General features: G+C 51.9%; 1 long non-coding RNA gene across 1 annotated transcript; it reads right to left on the bottom strand.

Annotated features, from left to right (window-relative positions):
• Nucleotides 1-411: 411 nt before the first annotated feature.
• LOC135362303 (uncharacterized) lies at nucleotides 412-19452 on the bottom strand. The gene is made up of 3 exons (XR_010406830.1): nucleotides 18963-19452; nucleotides 15759-15891; nucleotides 412-813 (listed from the first exon to the last, which is right to left on the bottom strand). It is a non-coding gene; the product is annotated as an uncharacterized LOC135362303 (long non-coding RNA).
• Between the last annotated feature and the right edge of the window lie 1240 nt (nucleotides 19453-20692).

Below are 20692 nucleotides of genomic sequence, written 5' to 3'. Positions count from 1 at the left end.
TGAATCCTGACTGTCCCCACTACCTGGGTGACCCAAGTTAACTTCTAGGAATGTTTTCATCTATAAAATGGATTACCATGAAGATTAAATGCAATTAAAGGAAAACTGCTCTGTGTTTATCTTAAGGATCCTCTGGACAGATAGAGAAACTGTGGCGGGGCCCAGGAGGGAGTGGGTGTGTTTATATCCCTGAAAACCTCAAAATGTTGGGGCACCTGGGTGGCTCAGTCAGTTAAGCGTCCAACTCTTGATTTCGGCTCAGGTCATGATCTCAGGGTCATGAGATTGAGCCCTGCATTGGACTTGACACTCAGCAGGGAGTCTGCTTGAGATTCTCTCTCCCTCCCTCTCCCTCTGCCCCTCTTCCGCGCTCGCCCACTCTCCCTCTTTCTCTCTCTCTCTCCCCCTAAATTAAAAAAAAAAAAAAAAACTCAAAATGCAACCACTGCCCTGTAGAAATAAGTATTATGTTAGGGTTATATCGTTTGCTAGGGCTGCCAACAAGAAAACACCACAGACATGGACTTCAACAATGGAAAGTTATGCTCTCACAGCTCTGGAGGCTGGAAGTCCAAAATCAAGGTGTCAGCAGGCTCAGTGTCTCCTGAGGCCTCTCCTTGGCTGGCAGATGGCCTCCTTCTCGCTGTGTCCTCACGTGGTCTTTATACACATCTGTAGCCAACTTTCCTCTTCTGATGGGGACACCAGTCAGATTGGGTGAGGGCTCACCCTAATGGTGAGAAAGAAGAAATGATGATCTGAACAGGACAACAGCCACTTCGGTGCAGGGAGTGCCATCTGGGATCAGGAGACCTGCAGCAGAGACAGAAGGGGCAGGCTCGAAAGGTGGGGGGACCCAGACCAACACCTCCCGGGGCTCTCTGTTGTGGAGTTCACGTTAAGTCTGAAGAATGTCAGGGAAAAGAACCCATGAGAGGAGAAGCTGATTTTTCTAAGAAGGTTTCTAAGAATGGCCCCATTAACTCAACCACCTCTTCCAAGGCCCTGTCTCCAAATACATTCATGTGTTGAAGAACTGGGGGTTAGGGCTTCCACAAACCAATTTTGAGGGGACACAATTCAGCCCAAAAAGGAGGCAAAGCAGAATTGCATGAGAGGTTGGGAAAGGAGAGACTGAAGAAGAAAGCCATCACTGAGTGGATAAGGGAGGCAGAGGTAGGAGGAAGGCCAGCTGAAACATCTCATTTTGTGCTTACCAGTTCCGCCATTCAAAAGGAAAGCGACTCTAGTCGTCAAAGACTGCCGAAGGCTCCAGAGGCTCAGCTTGGAGGCCACCCGACCGCTTTGGCTGGGCAGCCCAGTTAGGTAAGGGTACGTACGTCGGCCCCCTTGTACAGCCCAAGGTGTGGATTGTTACCCTCAGACCCTGATTCGGTGAAAAGTCAGTGGCCTCCACGAGCCTGGGAATGCCCTCAGCAGAGACCGGGTATGGCCCTCTGTTCTGTCCCACACGTCCTCCCGAGAGCGAGATGCTACGTGAAAGAGGAGACTCATCACTTCTGTGCCACTAGAGGGCAGCAAACTATAAAACGTCCAGCATTCCCTGGGACCCGCAAGGGAGACTGATCTATCTATCTTGACTGCCTCCGAATAATCCACTCAGAAAATTTGGGACCCGGGAAACAGACTGAGGGTTTCAGAGGGGAGGGGGGTGGGGGGATGGGTATTGAAGAGGGCACTATTACAATGAGCACTTGGGTGTTATATGCAAACAATGATTCATGGAACAATATATCAAAAACTAATGAACTACTGCATGGTGACTAACATAATAAAAATAAAATAATTTTGGCGCCTGGGTGGCTCAGTTGGTTAAGCGACTGCCTTCGGCTCAGGTCATGATCCTGGAGTCCTGGGATCGAGCCCACATCGGGCTCCCTGCTCAGCAGGGAGTCTGCTTCTCCTCCTGACCCTCCCCACTCTCATGCTCTCTCTATCTCATTCTCTCTCTCAAATAAATAAATAAAATAAAATAAAATAAAAAATCTTTGGGCGCCTGGGTGGCTCAGTTGGTTAAGCGACTGCCTTCGGCTCAGGTCATGATCCTGGAGTCCCTGGATCGAGTCCCGCATCAGGCTCCCTGCTCGGCGGGGAGCCTGCTTCTGCCTCTGACCCTCCCCCCTCTCATGTGCTCTCTCTCTCTCATTCTCTCTGTCTCAAATAAATAAATAAAATCTTAAAAATAAAATAAAATAAAATAAAATAAAATAATTTTTAAAAATTAAAAAAAATAGGGGCGCCTGGGTGGCTCAGTCGTTAAGCGTCTGCCTTCGGCTCAGGTCATGGTCCCAGGGTCCTGGGATCGAGCCCCGCATCGGGCTCCTGGCTCAGCGGGGAGCCTGCTTCTCCCTCTCCCACTCCCCCTGCTTGTGTTCCCTCTCTCGCTGTCTCTCTCTCTTTGTCAAATAAATAAATAAAATCTTTAAAAAAGAGAAAAATAAATAAATAAAAAGAAACTTTGGGTTCCTGTTGCTGACCTTCATTTTCATCTAAACACTACAGTTTATTTTAGAGCAGATTTGTCCCAAAAACAGTGCTAGCAAATGCCCCAAAAGACCCATGAAAATTGACCATGTCTCGGACTCTTAAACCATATCTCTGACTCTTAAAACAACAGAAACTTATTCCACGTGTGACGCCAAATGCCAGGGCCCCCAGGGTGAGCATGCTCAGACAGCCCCGGCCTCGGCCCTCGGTTGCTCCTTCCAGCCAGGAAGACAGATAAACTGTATTCGGCCTAAACTCGCCAAAATGGTGAGATGAGAAAGAGCACAAGAGGGGCCCAGAGCCAAGAGTCGGTGTCCGCCCCAGAAGATGCTGCGGTCAGCCGTGGGCTGGAAGGGGCCTTGGCTGTTGCACAATAAACTGTTTATTCAAATAATGTCCTTCCTGGATGTGTTCCTTTCTGGCATGAGAGAGTGCAAACCCTGAGGGCAAAGGAAGGTGGAATGGGATGTGTGCTTTGGTCCTTGTCAGTGTCCCTCTCATCAGAGTGGGAGGTGTTCTGGGAAGCTGACAGGGGACACGGCCCTTCAGCCCCATGCCCGCTCTGTGGTCCTCTGGGCAGCCTTCATCTTTGCACAGACCAGCTCTGCCTTCAGACTTTGCAGCAACCAGGGAGTAAGGACGTGCCCACAAAAGCTTGTGCAACTCGGAGAAACCCAGTTGTCCTCTTCCTCCTCCCTGTGTGGCCCCCAAGGGAACAGGGGCCGGGCTGAAGGATGAGGCGAACCAGGCCCGGGAAAGGGGTTCGGGGATTTGGGCTTGGACCACAGGTAGGCTTGGGGCCGGGAGTGGGTGTGGGTGCCCAGAGTGGTCCCATGCAGAGTGCAGGTACCATTCAGTGGGCAAACGACTTTCTCCCGTACCCCACCCCACTTCCATACACCCCAAAACAACTGAGCCACAGTCATACGTAGCTTGTCTCCTGCAGGGAGTTAAAGATGGGTGGGGCCCCACAGGGAGCCCTTTTGAAAGATGAAAAAAGGCCCAGAGAAACTGGAGTTTCCCTGGGGCATTCGTTCCACTCAGATTAAACTGAGGTTTAGCTCAGCCTCTCTGTTCCCTGCACCATCCTCATCACCTCTCGCACGGCTCCCAGCGCCTTCTAAGACCTGCGTAGGGCGTAGGGACGGTCCCAAGAATGCTACAGGTGAGAAGCAGGAAAGAACACCACATCTTAACAACTTTATCCTCCAAACACTGCTTTTTTTTTTTTTTTTTTTTTAAGATTTTATTTGTCAGAGAGCACAAGCAGGGGAAGCAGCAGAGGGAGAAGCAGGCTGCCTGCTGAGCAAGGAGCCTGATTCAGGACTCGATCTCAGAACCCTGGGATCATGACCTGAGCCAAAGGCAGACACTTAACCAACTGAGCCACCCAGGCATCCCCAAACTCTCTGCTTTCTTTTCCCAACCCACTAATAAAGTGAAGTTGGGGGGCGCCTGGGTGGCTCAGTCATTAAGCGTCGTCTGCCTTAGGCTCAGGTCATGATCCCAGGGTCCTGGGATCGAGCCCCACATCGGGCTCCCTGCTCAGCAGGAGGCCTGCTTCTCCCTCTCCCACTCCCCCTGCTTGTGTTCCCTCTTCCGCTGTCTCTCTCTCTCAAATAAAATCTTTAAAAAAAATAAAATAAAGTGAAGTTGGATCTTCAGACAGTGAGCAAGAAGGGGCAGGCATGGATGGGGTTGACAGAGGAAAGCAGACTGGGATTCTCTCACTCCCTTTTTTTCTTTTTTTCTTTTTTTTCAGTCACTGATCATCTCAAGAGTTAACTGTTTTTTGCTCTACAAAATATCAGCACTTTCTGGATTCTGTACAGAACTTGGATGGGGTTTTGGCTCTAAACTACAGCTAGCAGAAAAGAGGTCGGTTCTTCCCAACCTCTGAGATGGGACTGAGGGTGCACCACCCAATGCTCTGGTTCAAGCATCCCCTGGATTGTTCCCTTCCAGGGTAGCAATTTTTTAGTCAGCATTTTTAAGTTAAAAATAACCTCGTAATTAAGTAAAAGGGACATATGTGCATTGTAGAAGTTGGAAGAAATAATTTTTAAATAAGTTACGAGAAAACATAGATCCACAAAAACAAGAAAAAAATAGGGGAAACATTTCCTACCACCCAGTGACTCCTGCTATTAACATCTACTGTATATTCGTGAGTCTGTTTTCCAAAATGAAATCATACTATCCATGCTTTTTAAAACCTTTTTTCAGTTAACAATCCACCTTTCCATCCAATCCTTACATTCCTATGTAATAGCCAATATCCGAATATCTGCAGTTTCTTCAAACAAAACAAAACAAAACAAAACACCCCCAATGACAGGTATGTCCGAATCCTGCGGCTGGTCTGGATGAGTGACAGTGCCCCTTGGCTCTTCTCCCCAGTTCAGCCCTTGTGACTTGGCGAGGCCGTCAAGACCTGGGGCCAGGCAGGGTCACACCGCCACCTCACCCCTCCTCACACCTCCTCCCAGGTGAGCGTTTGGCTAGAACGCGTGGCAGGGATGCTGGGGGCCAGGCCGGCCACTCTGAACACAAACGTGGCTGTCCCTTCTGCTGCAGAAGCCTCCAGAGCCGGGCTGTGGGAACAGGACTGAGCTCAAGGTTTTGGAAAGGGAAATGTGGGTTGTACCAAGAGCACAAGGCCCCACCCGGAAGTTTGGCAAAGAGTGACTTGGCGTCAGAAGAGCAGGTGGGGATCGAGTTCACCCTGTGTGGCCACCAGGAACAGTGGCCCCTTCCCAGGTCACTTTCCCTTCCTGGCTGTGCTCACCCTTCAATCTTTCCCGAGGCCAGCCCTACCAGACAATAAACAAGAGCTACCCCAAGTGCCTCTCAGGCAAAGGGCAGTTTTCCCAAGTATTTACCGCCTAATTAGCACAGGTGGATGCCGGCCTCACCCCAAATCCAGGAATATTTACTGTGGAAGTGGAGTGAGAACAAAGGCTGCGGTTCCCTCGCCTTCCAGAACAATGTCCCACTGTCATCCAGCGCCAGATCCCTGGGGGGGCTGAACTCCTGAACTCTCTCTCCCAATGTTCCATTCAGACACCAAGTACTTCATCTTTTACAAAGTAAGAAAGGCCAAGTTCTTCCTTTCCTCCCTTCCGTCTGTTCCCCTCCCTACCCCTGGGCCTACTCAGCCCACAGCTCACTGTGGCTCCACGTGCTTCCCTGGTGACCTCACCCCGGATCTGGCCTTTCTGCCCCAGGCCTCCCCAATCTTCCTGGCCATCTCTGTTCAAATCTCATCTCTGGCTTTCGCACAGATAGCACACCCTGGATGCCTCATGACTAAAAAACTCTGCCCCTTCCCTCAAGCCTTTTCTTATCCTGTCCCTGTCTTGGGTAGGAATTCCAGCATGCTTGTCCACTGCCTCCAAGCAGAAATGGTCAGGACGCAGGGTGGGGCGCCCTGCAGAACGGAATCCCCCCCACGCACACCCAACATTCCCAGCCCGCAGTCCTCCCTCGGAGGTGCTGCAGAAACGCAGGCCGCCCGTTCCCGGGAGGGCCACACACCTGCCTTTACTTCACCGCAGACCTCAGAGCCCTACCGGCATGCGGGCACCCAAAGCTTCAGACTGCAAGGCCTCCACCGTGACCAACTCGGCGGTGGCCTCCCCGGCCTTCATTTTATTTGGGAGAAGAGGTTCCAGCCCTGCTTCCTGTTTCTAATCACTGAGGCCCCATCACCCTACCACCCCGTCCCCAGCTGGGCCAGCCCCCCTGACCAGGCTGTGCAGGGGGCTCAGACCAGGAAGGCGCCATTGTCCTTCCAGTGCGGGCAGAAAGCTCTAGGCAAGCAAGGCTGTCCTGCCTTCCTGGGGTCAGCCCCACGATGGGGTGCAGGCTGGCACATGGAGGACCCCCTTCAAGCCACTTGGCTACAAGCCTAGCCTCCCAGGGCTCTGAGAGCCCCAGCCCCCGGGCCACACACAGCCCAGCTTCGGAGCCCGTCTCAAAGTCAAGGCTCCCCATGGGGGCTCCCTGGGTGGCAGCTGGGCCAGAATGAAGACAGAGGAATGAGGAACCCCTCTCCTTGTTCTGTGGACTCTGCAGCCCCGAAGTCAGCCCATCAAGGCCCCTGCCCTCCTCCCAGGAACCCCATCCCACCCACCCTCAAGGATTAGGTCACACAAGAGCCTCCAACAGTTCCTGGGCTGACTCTCTCAAACCTCCAGCCCGTGGCTGGCTGCCAAGGCCCAAGCAGGCCAAGGCCTCCTGGCTGCAGGCAGGGCGGCCCACTGCCCCCAGGATGGGAGAGGCTCCCCAGGCCTCTCCACATCTTACTCCTTCTCCCGAAATGCCTTTCCACCCTTAAAAACATGTTTTAAAGGGGAGATAACAGTAACCTCCCTCAGAAGGCTGTTGTCAACTACTTAATACGTGGACAGTTCTCAGCCGTGGGCCTGGCATGTAGTAAGCTCTCAGCACGGCTAGCTACTGCTATTCTGCTATTTTGCTCCCAAGCCACACCAAGCGGAGTGAACTCTTCCTTTTCTGAGCCCCTGCCACTCTTCAGGGTCACCAGCCGGCACCTCCTGAAATGGGCTTCTGCTCCACGGACCCAAAAGTTGGCTTTGACCATTCCGGACAAGGGGCCAGGCACTGGGCCTGCGGGCCCGTCTGTTCCTGTGTGGGGCGAAGTCCCTGGGCAGAGGACCCCCCACCCCTCCACGGCAATGCCGACACAAAGAGGGGCCCCCATTTCATATTTTACATGGCTTACCAAGCACTTCCACGTGGATTTCTGCTTTGGGGGGGTAGGCAGAGCAGAAATAATTACTCCCGTGTTCCAATGGGCCCCTCGATGCTCAGAGGCAATGGGTGCCCTACGCGGGTCTCACAACCAGTAAGTGGCCAGTCAGCCTTCAAAGCCTGCTGCTGGATTCCAAGCCCAGTACTCTTTCCTCAGCACCAAGCCGGGCCACAACCGGTTAAGTGCGTCTCCCTCCTCCTGACAAGCTGAGATGCCAAAGGAATTAGAGGCAGCCGATGAAAAGCAGACACCCTCCCGCTGGTCTCTGGGCCAGCTCCCAGGAAAGAGAGAACAACTGATAAGTGGCCCCTGAGGCCCACCCCGCCCCGTGAGCTCAGCTCCTGGCAGAAAGACCTCACTGAGGAGAGCCTCTTGCCAGAGCTGGGGCCAGACCGCAGGGCTCAGAACAAGAAGTGGCCAAGGCCAACCGTGTTGCCACTAACCCCCTCGAGCCCTGACAACCTAGCCACCAGGTGCGACTCTCGTTTTTCAGACAGGAAAGGCTTGGAGAGATGTGACTTCCCCAGCTAGCAACCAGTAACCACCCGAGGACGGCTGGGCTACAGCCTGTGTCTCAGCCCCGCTCACAACCCCCTTCCCACCCACAGCCGGAGGCTGGGCCCACCGGGACGGCCCCAGACCCCATTATCAGGTCCCCCGGGGTTCAGCGTCCCCTTGCTGTTGGGGGAGAGGGATCACCTCCTAGCCACGGTGAAGGCCCTCTTGGCAGAGGCTCCAGGGGAGGTTGGGGCCTCCAGATGGGAGTGGGGCAGGGCGGAGGCCGGGCGGGAGTGGTGATTCACTGAGGAGGGGGGACAGGCAGCACCGGGAGTCTAGGGCGCTCCCACTCAGCAGCCCAGGATTCCCCACTGGGGGCAAACCCTCTAGCCGCCTCTCCCACCTCAATGATACCAGGGCCTGTGGGGCCCAGGGCAGAGCCGGGCTCAGGCCAAGCGAGGGTGTGAGTGTGGGGTGGCATCCATCTGAACAAGCCCAAGCTCAGGAGTCCAGTCAGAGGGATCTTTTACATTCATTCAACGAATGTAACTGTGGAAAACAGCATGGAGGTTCCTCAAAAAAACTTAAAAATAGAATTGCCATATATGGTCCAGCAATCCCATTTCTGGGTATATTCGAAGAAACTGAAAACATTAACTCGAAGAGATAGCCGGACTCCGTGGTCACTGCAGCATTATTCACAGTATGGAAATAACTGGCCGAGTGGATAGAGATGGATTTATAGACACGCTGGAATATTACTCAGCCAAAGAAAAGTATGAGATCCTGCCATCTATGTCAATGTGGATGGACCTTGAGGGCGTTATGCTGAGTGAAATAAGTCAGGCAGAGAAAGGCAAATACTGTAGGATCTCACTTACATCTTTTTAAAAAGGGGGGATCTAAAAAAGCAGACTCTTTAAAAAAAAAAAAGCAGTTCATAAATAGAGCAAACAGATGAATGCTGGGGATCAGGGGTGGGTGGAATGCATGAAGGGACCCAAAGGTACAAACTTTGAGTTATAACATCAGTAAATCATGGGGAAGTAGTATACAGCATGCTAATACAGTTAATAACACTGGATTGCACATTTGAAAGTCGCTGAGAGAGTGGATCTTAAAAGTTCTCATCACAAGAAAAAAATGTTTTAACTCTGCCGTGACAGACGTTACCTAGACTTCTTGGGGGAGGGGTGGGACGTGTCATTTCACAATAGATACAAATATCGAATCATTATGTTGTACATCTGAATATAATGTTGTAAGTCAATTGTACATAAATAATCCACGTATATAATAAAAGATGAAGAAAATCATGGTGCCTCCTCCACCTCCGCCCCAGGAAAGAGGCCAAAAGAGCAGGTGCTTGGGGTGGGGTAAGAAGGGCCAGAATTAGGTTCGATCCCACCAGCAACGTTGTTGAGACTCACAGTGTCCTGAGGGTCCAGGAACAGCAAGGAGGATGCAGAGCCTGGAGGTGAGGATGGTCCGTGAGGTCTCGGGTCCCTGCAGGCAGATGACAGACACCAGCCCGGCAAGCAAGGGGAAAGGCCGCTGGGCCGGCGTCAGCAGAGGGGGTGTAGATCAGGTTGGGGTCAACCTCCCTGGGTGGAGATCCTAGCTCCCTCCACTGGCTGCCTAGGGGACTGAGGGCGACTCTCTGAGCCTCAGTGTCCCCATCTGTGAAATGGGGACCAGATTAGCACCTACCTGGTGAGAGAGAGAGAGAACTGAGCTCACGCTGCCTGCAGAAGGGACCTATTCTCCCCGAAGGGGCGAGGGGAGACAGCGGGAGGTCGCCCTTCGCCTGGTCTTGAAGGGAAGCAAGGAGTACAGCTAGCGGGATTGTAAACGGGGAGATTCCAGCACGCGGAGATGGGGGAAGACAGCTGAGCTCATTCCAGGAACAGGAGAAGTTACTGAGGCTAGGCTTCTGGGTGAGCCTGGGGTGCAAAAATTGTCACAGAAAACAGTGAATATTTTCGGGTTTAGCATGTGCCGGCCTCCATGTGCTACACACATCCTCCCCGCCAGTGTTCACAGAACACCTGGACATGGGGCTGCAGGGTGAAAAGCTCAGAGTCCCATTCATTCCCCATCCCAGCCACCAAATACTTAAAAAGCACCTACTATGTGCTGGGCCCCAGAGAATCACCGCTGAGCATGGAGCCTACGTTCTAGGGAGAGACAGATAATAAACACAAGCCCACAGATGGTGGTGACGGCTCAGAAGGAAAGAAAACTAGATGCCGGGACCCAGAGTGACGGGGGGAGGCACAGGTGATCAGGAAGGCTCATCTGTAGAAGAGCTGTGTGGGTTGATACCTCTGACAATGAGAAGGTGTGATCAAGAAATAATCTGGGTGGAGTGTCCTGGCAGAGGAAACGCCAGAGCAAAGGTCCGGTAGCGAGGGTTCCCATGTGCCCTAGGGATAAGAAGGTCAGGGTGCCACCAGGGGCCGAGTCACAGGGAGGGGGAGTGACCCAAGCTGGAACTGGAGGGACACGTGGGGACCATCACTCTGGGTCGTGTGGTCCAGGGGAGATTTGGGATTTCGTTCTAAGTGTTGTGTGAAACCAAGAGGGGTTTACACAGAGAAGTGACAAGATCTCTGATTGACATTTTTGAAAGGTCACTCTGGCTGCTCTGGGGAGAATGGGGCAGGCCGCTCACAACTGTCCCCTTGCCCAACCTGCACCTCTCCAACTCCAGCCTCCGGGACCGAGGGATGCGTGCTCTCTAGTTATATTTCCTGGCATTCTGGATCTACCTGGAAAAGACCCACCAGTGATTTTAGAGGAAAGTCAATTACAGCCAGCCAAGCTTGTTTTTCAGCGTTTTTACAGGCCCCGAGGGTCCGTGAGATTCAGAGCATAAACGCATAGACCCGTGTTTGCCCGTAGGAGCCTGGGTGCATTTACGACTGGAGCAATAAACCGCAGGTGCCAAACTCTGCTCTCTGGTTTGGCACAGCAGGGCGCCCCCCGCCCCACCCCCTGGCAGAGCATCACAGGGCCCGGGTTCAAGTGCCGTCTCTGCCCCTCACTTTGGCAACCTCTCCTAACTTAACAGCATCTCTCCTGTCCGGAGACCACCTTCTCCAGAACATCGAAGGCGGAGCAGATGTTCCCTGTGTCCCTTCCAGATCACAGAGGCAAGAACAAGCCAGAGGCAGCTGTGGAGAACCACCTGGAACCTCTGAGTCCGGGGCCTCGGCAGCCTGCCTTGGGCTGAAGAGGCAGCCAGGACCTCACCCGGGGGCTCACCACCAGGGCAGGGATGCAGCAGCCCTGTGCCACCCCACTGCCCCAAGGCTCAAGCCAGCGATCCTCAGTGGAGAGTTCCTGAAACATTCACCTATGTTATTTTTCTTCTTGTTTTCCTTTCCTCTTTTTACTTTTCCCCTGACTCAGGCGGCCCCAGGATGGGCTGAGGCAGAGGAAGGCAGAGGAAGGGGAAGTCTTTTTCCTGGCTTTTGAAGTTCAAAAGCCTAGGCCTTGGGAGGAGAGGAAAGACCTCCAGGCACTGGTTTTGTGTAAAGAGCCAGGCTTCCAGAGCCCCCACCCAGAAAAGGATTGGCTGAGAAGAGCAAGCATTACCAAGCATTGGTGGCCCCTGCTGAAACCAGAGGCTGCAGCCCACTCCAGGTGCAGGCAGGAAGAGGATTTAGGGGCGCCTAGGTGGCTCAGGCCCTTAAGTGTCTGCCTTCAGCTCAGGTCATGATCCCAGGGTCATGGGATCGAGTCCCATGGTCACGGGATCAAGTCCCGAGTGGGGCTCCCTGCTCAGCGGGGAGTCTGTTTCTCCCTCTCCCCTCCCCCTGCTCGTGCTCTCTCTCTCCCTCAAATAAATAAATAAAATCTTTAAAAATAAAACAAAAACAAAAACAACAATAAGACCACTACAAACAACAGTACTATCACGGGCTAGGGATGGGGGACATCAAGCTCCGGATGCCCTCACCGACACAAATCCCCCCGACTCTCAGTCCCGCACAAGCGCCTAGAAGTTAGGCATGACCCTGGGGAGGTTGTGGGAGGGAATGACCGTGACTAAGTTTCCATCCCCTTAACAGAATGAAAGCTGAATAAATTACATGTTATTCTAGTTACAATATAAATATTATATATTATGAATTATATGCAATACATATGTTATATACGTCTATGAGATAAATATGCATTGCATAATATATATTACATAAAATATATAAACATAAATATAAAATGTAACTATTTTAGTTATAAAAATAGATAGAGGGACACCTGGGTGGCTCAGTAGTTCAGCATCTGCCTTCGGCTCAGGTCATGGTCCCAGGGTCCTGGGATCGAGTCCCACGTCGGGCTCCCTGCTCCATGGGAAGCCTGCTTCTCCCTCTCCCACTCCCCCCTGCTTGGGTTCCCTCTCTCGCTGTGTCTCTCTCTATCAAATAAATAAAATCTTTAAAAAATAATGATAATATTAAAATAAGGGCACCTGGGTGGTTCAGTCGTTAAGCGTCTGCCTTCGGCTCAGGTCATGATCATAGGGTCCTGGGATCGAGTCCCGCATCGGGCTCCCTGCTCCTTGGGAGCCTGCTTCTCCCTCTGCCTTTCTCTCTCGCTCTGTCTCTCATGAATAAAAAAAAAAAAATTTTTTTTAAATAAAAATAGATGGAAAAAGACGGTGATGATAGATAAATAAGGGAAGCCCCAGTGCACTGTGTGGACACCTCTGCTTGAGAGCAGGCCTTACCCCGCTGGAGCCGAAGTGATGTGGTGCCCAGAGGGGACATCACACGTGGTTGTCTGGGGGACAGAGAGCCAGGGGCCCACCAGGCTCCTCTTGGGTGGGAGGCCCCTTGCCTCAGACTAAGAGCCAGAGGGAGCTCGAGGTGGTCTTCTCCCCGCCCCCCGCCCCCGACCCTGTGCATCTAGGACAGCTGCAGCCCTGCAGAGCCACGCAGCCGACCAACCCATGTCTGCTGACCAAGGTGGCTCATGTCCCCCAGGACGGCCGAGAGCAGGGCCGTACAACCCACCCAGAGGGGCCTGAGTGGTGAACTGCCACGTCTGTGGGTGGGAACAGGCCCAAGGCAGGGAAGGGGAGAGAGGACAGACACAAAAGGTAGGACCTGGGTGACTCACCATCGAACAAAGAACCTGCAGAATTAAGCAAGCTTCCTGGGAAAGGGCAAGAAGTGAATCGTATTGTGTGTTATGTCAACCCCCCAGCCAGCCCAAATCCCCAGAGCTGCCCTGTAAAGTGGAGGGAAAACAGTTTCCACCCACAGAACAGGGACTTCCATCAACTCCATTGTCCCCACCCCTCAAGAGGGCTTGTCCCAGAGCAAAGAACCGGCCGGCTCTGCCAGGCTCCACGGGGAACAGCCCCAGGTCCCAGGCCTGCTCCACCCTCCCACCCTCCAGGTTTCAGCTCATCTGCTTGCCTGGCTGGGGAGCCAAGAAAGGGCTCTGATCCCCAACAGGTCACCGCCTGACTCACCGCCACCCCTCCCTGAAACTCTCAGGTTCAGCCTCCAGAAACAGCTAACACCAGGTCACTTCACGCCTGGGTCCGACTCCCAGCTGGGGTAGGCAATGGGTACCCAGAGGATGCTCTCAGCAGCCCCAGCAGCATCTCTGCCGACTCCTGCCCTGGTCTGGGGCTGAGGAACAACTTGCCCCGGGAAAATGCCCAAGGCTCCCGTGGGAAATCAGAGCAATTGCCATCAACAAGCGCCCTCCTGCTCCCAATCTCCCAGCCCCGACCTCTGCAGCAGGAACAGACAGACTTCAGCCTGGAGAGTTAGCACCACCCGACAGCGGCAGCAGGTCTGAATCCAGGCATCTCTGTTACAGGGCAAGTCCCCAGAGCAAGTGGCACCGGGTGCGGCTTGTAATGGCAGAAAAACTGGGAAAAATACAGACCTCCATCTATAAGGTACCGGGAACTCAAATTATATGACATCCTACAAAGGGATATTCTGTAATTTGAAAAAAGTCAAGTATATCTATAAGAGCCAAAGTTTCAAAAGATATCTAAGACATAACATGAAGTGAAAAAAGCAAGATCCAGAACTATATGTCTAGAATGATACCACTATTCTATATTTGACCCTCACCCTACCTGTCCGTTCTCTGCCTTTCTCTGATCTGCTCTGTGCCCCCAGGAAGCTTGCCCCTATGGACTACAAAAGTGGGGCTCCCTCGCTGGCTGAATATCAGTTGGTTAGGCCAATGGAACGTTCTAGCGATAGATCAGAGGATGGGACCAGAGACAAAGTGGGGCGTTTCTTCGCTCTGATCCCTCTCTTCCTGTTCTGATGGTGGCTTGTGCTCTGCAAGGCCCACAGCTGCAAACATTGGGAGAGCGGGACGTGAGACCTTCCTAGTTTTGATGTTCCCACCCCACATCATATCAAACACATTAAAATATACACACTTCTCACACTATGCATAATTTTGGTTATAAACTTTTGAAGGGGCTTGTATAAATTTAATAATTCTGAGCCTGAGAATACATTATGCATTTTGTTCATACCAGTTAAACTTTATTGCTTCTACATAAAGCTAGGTCATAGCTGAACCGAGTTGCAGTAAGCTAGTTGAAATGATGTTACCTAAATAAACACTTATTAATTACAATTTTGAGGATTTCTTTTTCTATTTTGGAGCCGGGGGGGGGGCACTCTAAAAAATTCACAGGTCCTAGGCATCATGGCTGGCGGCCAAAATGGCTGGAATGTCCAGAATTTGCCAGGCCCTCCTGGGTCAATGCAGGGATCAGCCCGAGGAGACGCCAAGGTGGAAGAGAATAAACCAAACCCACAAGGGGAAATCTGCTCTGCTCAGAGGCTGCATCCAGAGCTAGCACAGAGCCAGAAGCCCAGGGTGGAAGGAGCCTGAATTCTGCAGCTTGCCCAATGAGCTGACCCCACGAGCTGATCTCATGAACCTGTGGCCTGACCAGTCCCCCTTCAGCAACCCAGCCAGATGGATAGGATCAGAAGGGCCCACCCAGGCCTCCAACCTGTTTTCTGGGCCATGCTGGGACTTGCAGCCAGCCGAATGCCGGAACAGGCGGCACCCCAACTTCCTGCTCCTTAGGATACACCAAGCACTGGGCCCAGGGGCTGAACATCTGGTCCCAGTCCATACCTGCCGGCCCAAGCCTTCCCACCCACCATTGCTACCAGACCCTTAAATGGGGCCTGCAGAGGCTCCCCAAGGGGCATTGAACATGACTCACCAACCCGGGACCTCATGCACACACACACACAAGCCCCTTGAATATCGGGGGAGGACGAGCAGGCCTAAGGTTTTATAGTCCAAGTCCCCAAGGGGGACTTCCAGATCCCCCGGGACCCTCAGGCTCTGGCTGAGGCTCCTTCTCCTGCTCCTCTCATGGGCCAGAACCAGGCATACCCTCCAAGGCAGACTCCCTGGCCACTCCCCCAGCCCTGCCCCTGAAGCTCCAGCAAACCTGGGGTCAGGGCTCACACAGACACAAGCACAGCCAACCCAGGGTACAGTTCTGGCTGGGGGAGGGGGGCTCTGGCAGGAACCATGCACATTCACTGCCATGTCTACAGCGCTAATAACCAAGGAGCTTGTCTTCCCTCAAACTGGTTTCCTTGTACAGTGACCGGGTCACTGCCCCGTGTAGCCGGAAACAGCCGCTCCCTGCCCTCCCCCTGTGCTAAGGCAGGCTCAAGGGTTTTGGCCTGGAGCTCACAGTGTATGGGGTTTAAGGATTTGAGGAGCAGGTGTTAGAGTCTAAGAAACTCTGAGCCTTGACTAACACTTTTTATCTAACTACTGCACACAGCAAATCAAAGTGGCTATTCTGTAGGCTCCCTGGCAGGGGAGAAAAACACCCCCCACCGCCAAGCAGGGCTCTCCCAAGGACCAGGATGGAAGAGCCTGCCTTAAGACACTTGGTGGTGGCCCTCCAGGTCCCACCCAGAACTGAGACAAACCCCCAGCCTCATACCTGGAAGGCCACTGCCCCGAGAACAGCAGGGGCTGACTGTCCAAGGGCCATGGCAGACCCTCCTAATGGCAGGAGAGATGTTAGACGTCAGGTTCCTCAGCGACCCAGGAGCCAGCTCTTCTGTTCCCAGGGCCTGGAACCATGAAGGTGAGATGTAGAGAACAGAGTCCAAGGCTGTGGGTGATGTGCTGGGAGACACGCAGGCCCCAGCCACTCCTTCCACCAGCTCACAGAGGGACTGACCCAGTAGGGGCAGCACTGGGGGGCTTCGGGGTGCCCCAGCGGGTCGAGCATGTGACTCACACACCTGAAACTGAGCCCGAAAGATGGGCTGACCTCAAGAGAGCAGATCACGGGATCATGGAGTCAGACCCAGGAGGAAGGCGGTATTTCATATTGTGGGGGTTTTGTTTTCTTTTCTTTTGAGAATGAACAGCTTTGTATTTTCAGCTTTCAGAGGGCTGTTCTGTTGTTGTTGTTTTGTCTTTTTACCTCTTAGATAAGGAGCCCTTCAAATAAACCTATCATGAATCTGTGATATTCCCAAAGCTGAATTCTACAGCTTAACGATAGGGCCTTATAGTCCAAGGAAATAAACTAAAAGGAAATAAATTAAGCCTCAGGAGCCCACTGTGATGCCCAGAGCTGACGGCCCCAGAAGGAGTTGGATGAGAAAGAGAAGGACCTGGGTGGTCGATTGACAGATCTGGAAGGGCCCTCAGAGAACAGCAAGGGGGGCACTCTCAGAGTTGTGTCCAAGCCCATGCCCTTGGTGGTGGATATGAGGCTGGGTCAAGATGACCCCAGGGAGGGTGAGGCATCAAAGACGTGTCTCCAGGTTATGTGACCAATTGGGTGGTGAGGTCTTTTGCTGAGATATGGAATCCTGGGGAAAAATCTACCAGTCTTAGATCATGAGTTTGACTTCGTACAAAGTGAGTTTGAAAGCCTTTGAAAAATTTAGGTGAGGATGTCTAGCGGGCATTGGATGGTCAAAGCTGCAGTTCTAAGAACGCTGAGATGGAGATAAAAATTAGGGAGTTGTCTTAACGTAGGAAGTAACTGAAACTATGAGCAGGGATGAGTGCCCAGGGAGAGAATACAGAGGAGGGGAGGGAGGGGAAAGAAGAAGGAACATGGAGGAACAGAGGAACCAGAAAAGGAGCCTCCGGAGAGAGATGGTGGGAACAAGAGCAGGACATGCACGTTTCCCCTCCAACAAACCGTGGAGAAGAGCACGGACGGCCCTCGATGGCACAGACAGAAGTCTTTCACAAAGGCTGCATTTTTAAGATGCTTGACCGGATCAACTGTCCTGATGACACTCATCAGGCCATTCTCTGCACAGCCACTGTGTCCCCAGGCAGTCACGCCATGTGTCCAGAAGCCCTCCCTGCTTCAGGGGAAAACACGTGGAGAGACCCTCGCTCTACAAGTCTACAACTCAGGGGACATGAAGATACTCCTGGGTATTCTAAGCCTCTTGACACAGCTTATGTACAGGTGGACCTCAGAGCTCCTTTTTCTTCGTGTAAGCTCACCTATCCCCTCTTGCCCCAGGGTCAGGTCAGGAACATGGGTGTCAGCTAAGCCTTCGCAGCTCAGCATGTGGTGGACACAGCACAGGAGTTGGAACAAAAGAAAAGCTCCTCCTGATGAGCTAGGCTGAGCATGGAAGGAGAGCTTCCCTGCTCTGGTCACTCACGTGTAGACTTGGACAAGGAAACTCCAAATTGAAAGGTCTTCCCAGCGGAGATGGGCAAATACAATAGTTGGCAAGGTTCATTCACAGAGCACGTTCGCCACGCCAGCACCACTTAATGTGCCACAGATAATAGTATTATGCCCACGGTACAGACACGGAAATTGAGGCAGAGAGGGGTTACCTACTTGACCCAAGATAATACCGCTAGTAAGCGATGGGTCGGGGATTCAATTCAGTGTAATTCTAAAACCCGTTCTGCACTTTTTTATTTTTTTATTTTACGTTATTATTTATTACATTTTCTTTTATTATTATCTACCCTTTTATTACTTTTTTAAATTGTGGTAAAATGCATATAGCAAAATTTCTTATCTTAATCATTTTGCAGTGCTCAGTTCGGTGGTGGCAAGGACATTCACACTGTGATGCAGTGTGAGTGCAGGTCACCTGCAGGACACTCTCACCACCTGCAGGACATCCATCTGCAGGACATTCTCACCACCTGCAGGACATCCACCTGCAGGACACTCTCACCACCCCAAACTGAGACTGTCCCATGAAACAAAGATAACTGCCCATTCTCCTCCCCCTGCAGCCTCTGACAAGCCCATTCGACTCTCTGTCCCTATGAACCTGACGCCTCTAAGGTCTTCATATAAGTGGGGTCATACCGCATTTGTCTTTCTGTGACTGGCTCGTCACTTAGCATAATGTCCCTAGGGTTCATCCATGCTGTGGCAGGTGTCAGACCTGTTCTACCTTTAAAAATTTGTTTTGAGGGGCACTTGGGTGGCTCAGTCATTTAAGTTTCTGACTCTAGGCTTCAGCTCAGGTCATGATCTCAAGGTGGTGAGATTGAGTCCGGCATCAGGCTCCGCGATCAGTGAGGAGTCTGCTTCAGATTCTCTCTCTCCGTCCCCTTCTATCCTCCCTGGATTGTGCACTCTCTCTCTCTTTCTCTCAAATAAATAAATAAATATAATCTTTTTTTTCAAAGATTTTATTTATTTATTTGACAGAGAGAGTGAGAGTGAGAGAGGGAACACAGCAGGGGGAGTGGAAGAGGGAGAAGCAGGCTTCCCGCTGAGCAGAGAGCCCGATGCGGGGCTCGATCCCAGGACCCTGGGATCATGACCTGAGCCAAAGGCAGACGCTTAACGACTGAGCCACCCAGGCGCCCCAAATATAATCTTTTTAAAAAAATTTGTTTTGAGGGGAGCCTGGATGGCTTAGTCAGTTAAGCATTCACCTCTTCATTTCAGCTCAGGTCTTCACCTCAGGGTCATCAGCTGGAACCCTGTGTTGGGCTCCACAATGGGTGTGGAACCTACTTAAAAAAAAAAAAAATGTTTCGAATCGATAGGGTATTTCCACAATTCCAAATTCCAAGGGCACCAAAATGTTGAAAGTGAAAAGCTTCCTTTCTCAGTCTCCCTCCCGCATGGTTCTTCCATGGCTACTTCCAGAGAGCTTTTATGCATACACAAGCAGTTACCTACGTGGATTCCTTTTTGCTCTTTTTTCATCCAGGTATTTTTTTACTCTGTTCTGCCTTGCTGTTGTTTCTCTTCCCTCTGCAGTCTGCCGTGGAGATCATTCCCCTCTTAGTTCAGAAGATCTTCCTCTCCTGATCGATCAGCTGCTTGGTGTTACATTGTCTGGACACAACAGCAGCTTACTCAGCGAGTCCTCGTGGCTGGCTAGCTTGGAATTGGTGCTCTTAGCGTCTTTAGGCACCTCTGAGCTTCATTGTGGCCTCCGGATATCACATGACGAGCAGGGCTCCTGCAGTGATTCATGCCATGGCTCCCTGTTTAGCAACAGTGACATGAAAGAGTCAAGTAAAGAATCGCACAATTAGGGGCTACTGGGTGGCTCAGTCACTGGGCGTCTGCCTTCGGCTCAGGTCATGATCACAGGGTCCTGGGATCGAGCCCCGCATTAGGCTCCCTGCTCAGCGGGAAGCCTGCTTCTTCCTCTCCCACTCCCCTTGCTTGTGTTCCCTCTCTCGCTGTCTCTCTGTCAAATAAATAAATAAAATATTAAAAAAAAAAAAGAATCGCACAGTTAAAACACTATATGGGGAGCTCATAATGGAGGGGTATAGTAGTGCAAGATCAGCCACGGGAACTGCAGGTCGGAGAAGGCTCCACTCGGTCCCCATCCCCAACCCTATTCCACCTGATGAATTCTCTCTGTCAGGAAATAGCCCCCCATGCGCCCAGCTGTCCCAGCCAGAAACCCGCCCAGCTCACCCTGTCACCTCCCTCTGCTTCACCCGCTCTGTTCTAGCCAGCATTGAGCCTGTCCAGGTGTCTCTCAAACCCTCACCCCACTGCCATCAACTCGTCCAAAGCCCACCTTCCCTTCTGCTGAGCTGCTCTGTCACCCCCTCCCCCTCCCGCCCCCACCCACAGAGTAGTCAGGGGCATCCCATCAAAAGGGAAATCAGACCACATCTCTCCAGATTAAAACCTTCCCAATTGTGCACCCATGTTCATTGCAACATTATTCGCAATAGCTAGAAGGTGGACACAACCCAAGTGTCCAACAAGTGGATAAGCAAAATGTGGTCTGCACATACAATGGAACATTATTTGGCCTTAAAAGGAAAAGAAATTCTGCAATACGTCCCATGGATGAACCTTGAGGACACTACGCTAGGTGAAATGAGCCAGCCGGAAAGACAAAGACTGCGGGATTGCACAGAGAGGAGGCACTTAGTAATCAAAATCATGGAGCCAGACAGTAGAACGGAGACTGCGGGGGCTGGGGACGGAGAAGGGGTTGGTGTCTAATGGAGACAGTTTCAGTTTTGTAAAACGAAAAGAGCCATGGGGAGGGAGGGTGGGGACGGCTGCACAACGTGAATGGATTTTTTTTTTTAAGATTTTATTTATTTATTTATTTGACAGAGAGAATGAGAGAGAGAGAGAGCACATGAGAGGGGGGAGGGTCAGAGGGAGAAGCAGACTCCCTGCTGAGCAGGGAGCCCGACGTGGGACTCGATCCCGGGACTCCAGGATCATGACCTGAGCTGAAGGCAGTCGCTCAACCAACTGAGCCACCCAGGCGCCCAACGTGAATGGATTTAATACACTCAACTGTACACGTAAAAGTGATAAAGATGGGAAACTTTGTGTTATGTGTATTTTAACATATATATTTTTTTAAAGATTTTATTTATTTATTTATTTGAGAGAGAGAGAATGAGAGACAGACAGCATGA

This window comes from Mirounga angustirostris, unplaced genomic scaffold (genome assembly GCF_029215605.1).
Source record: "Mirounga angustirostris isolate CCGP_5_RB_7025 unplaced genomic scaffold, mMirAng1.0.hap1 SCAF_13, whole genome shotgun sequence".
NCBI lineage: Eukaryota > Metazoa > Chordata > Mammalia > Carnivora > Phocidae > Mirounga > Mirounga angustirostris.
The sequence above is the reverse complement of the archived record's forward strand: the minus strand, read 5'-3'. Positions and strand labels throughout refer to the sequence as shown.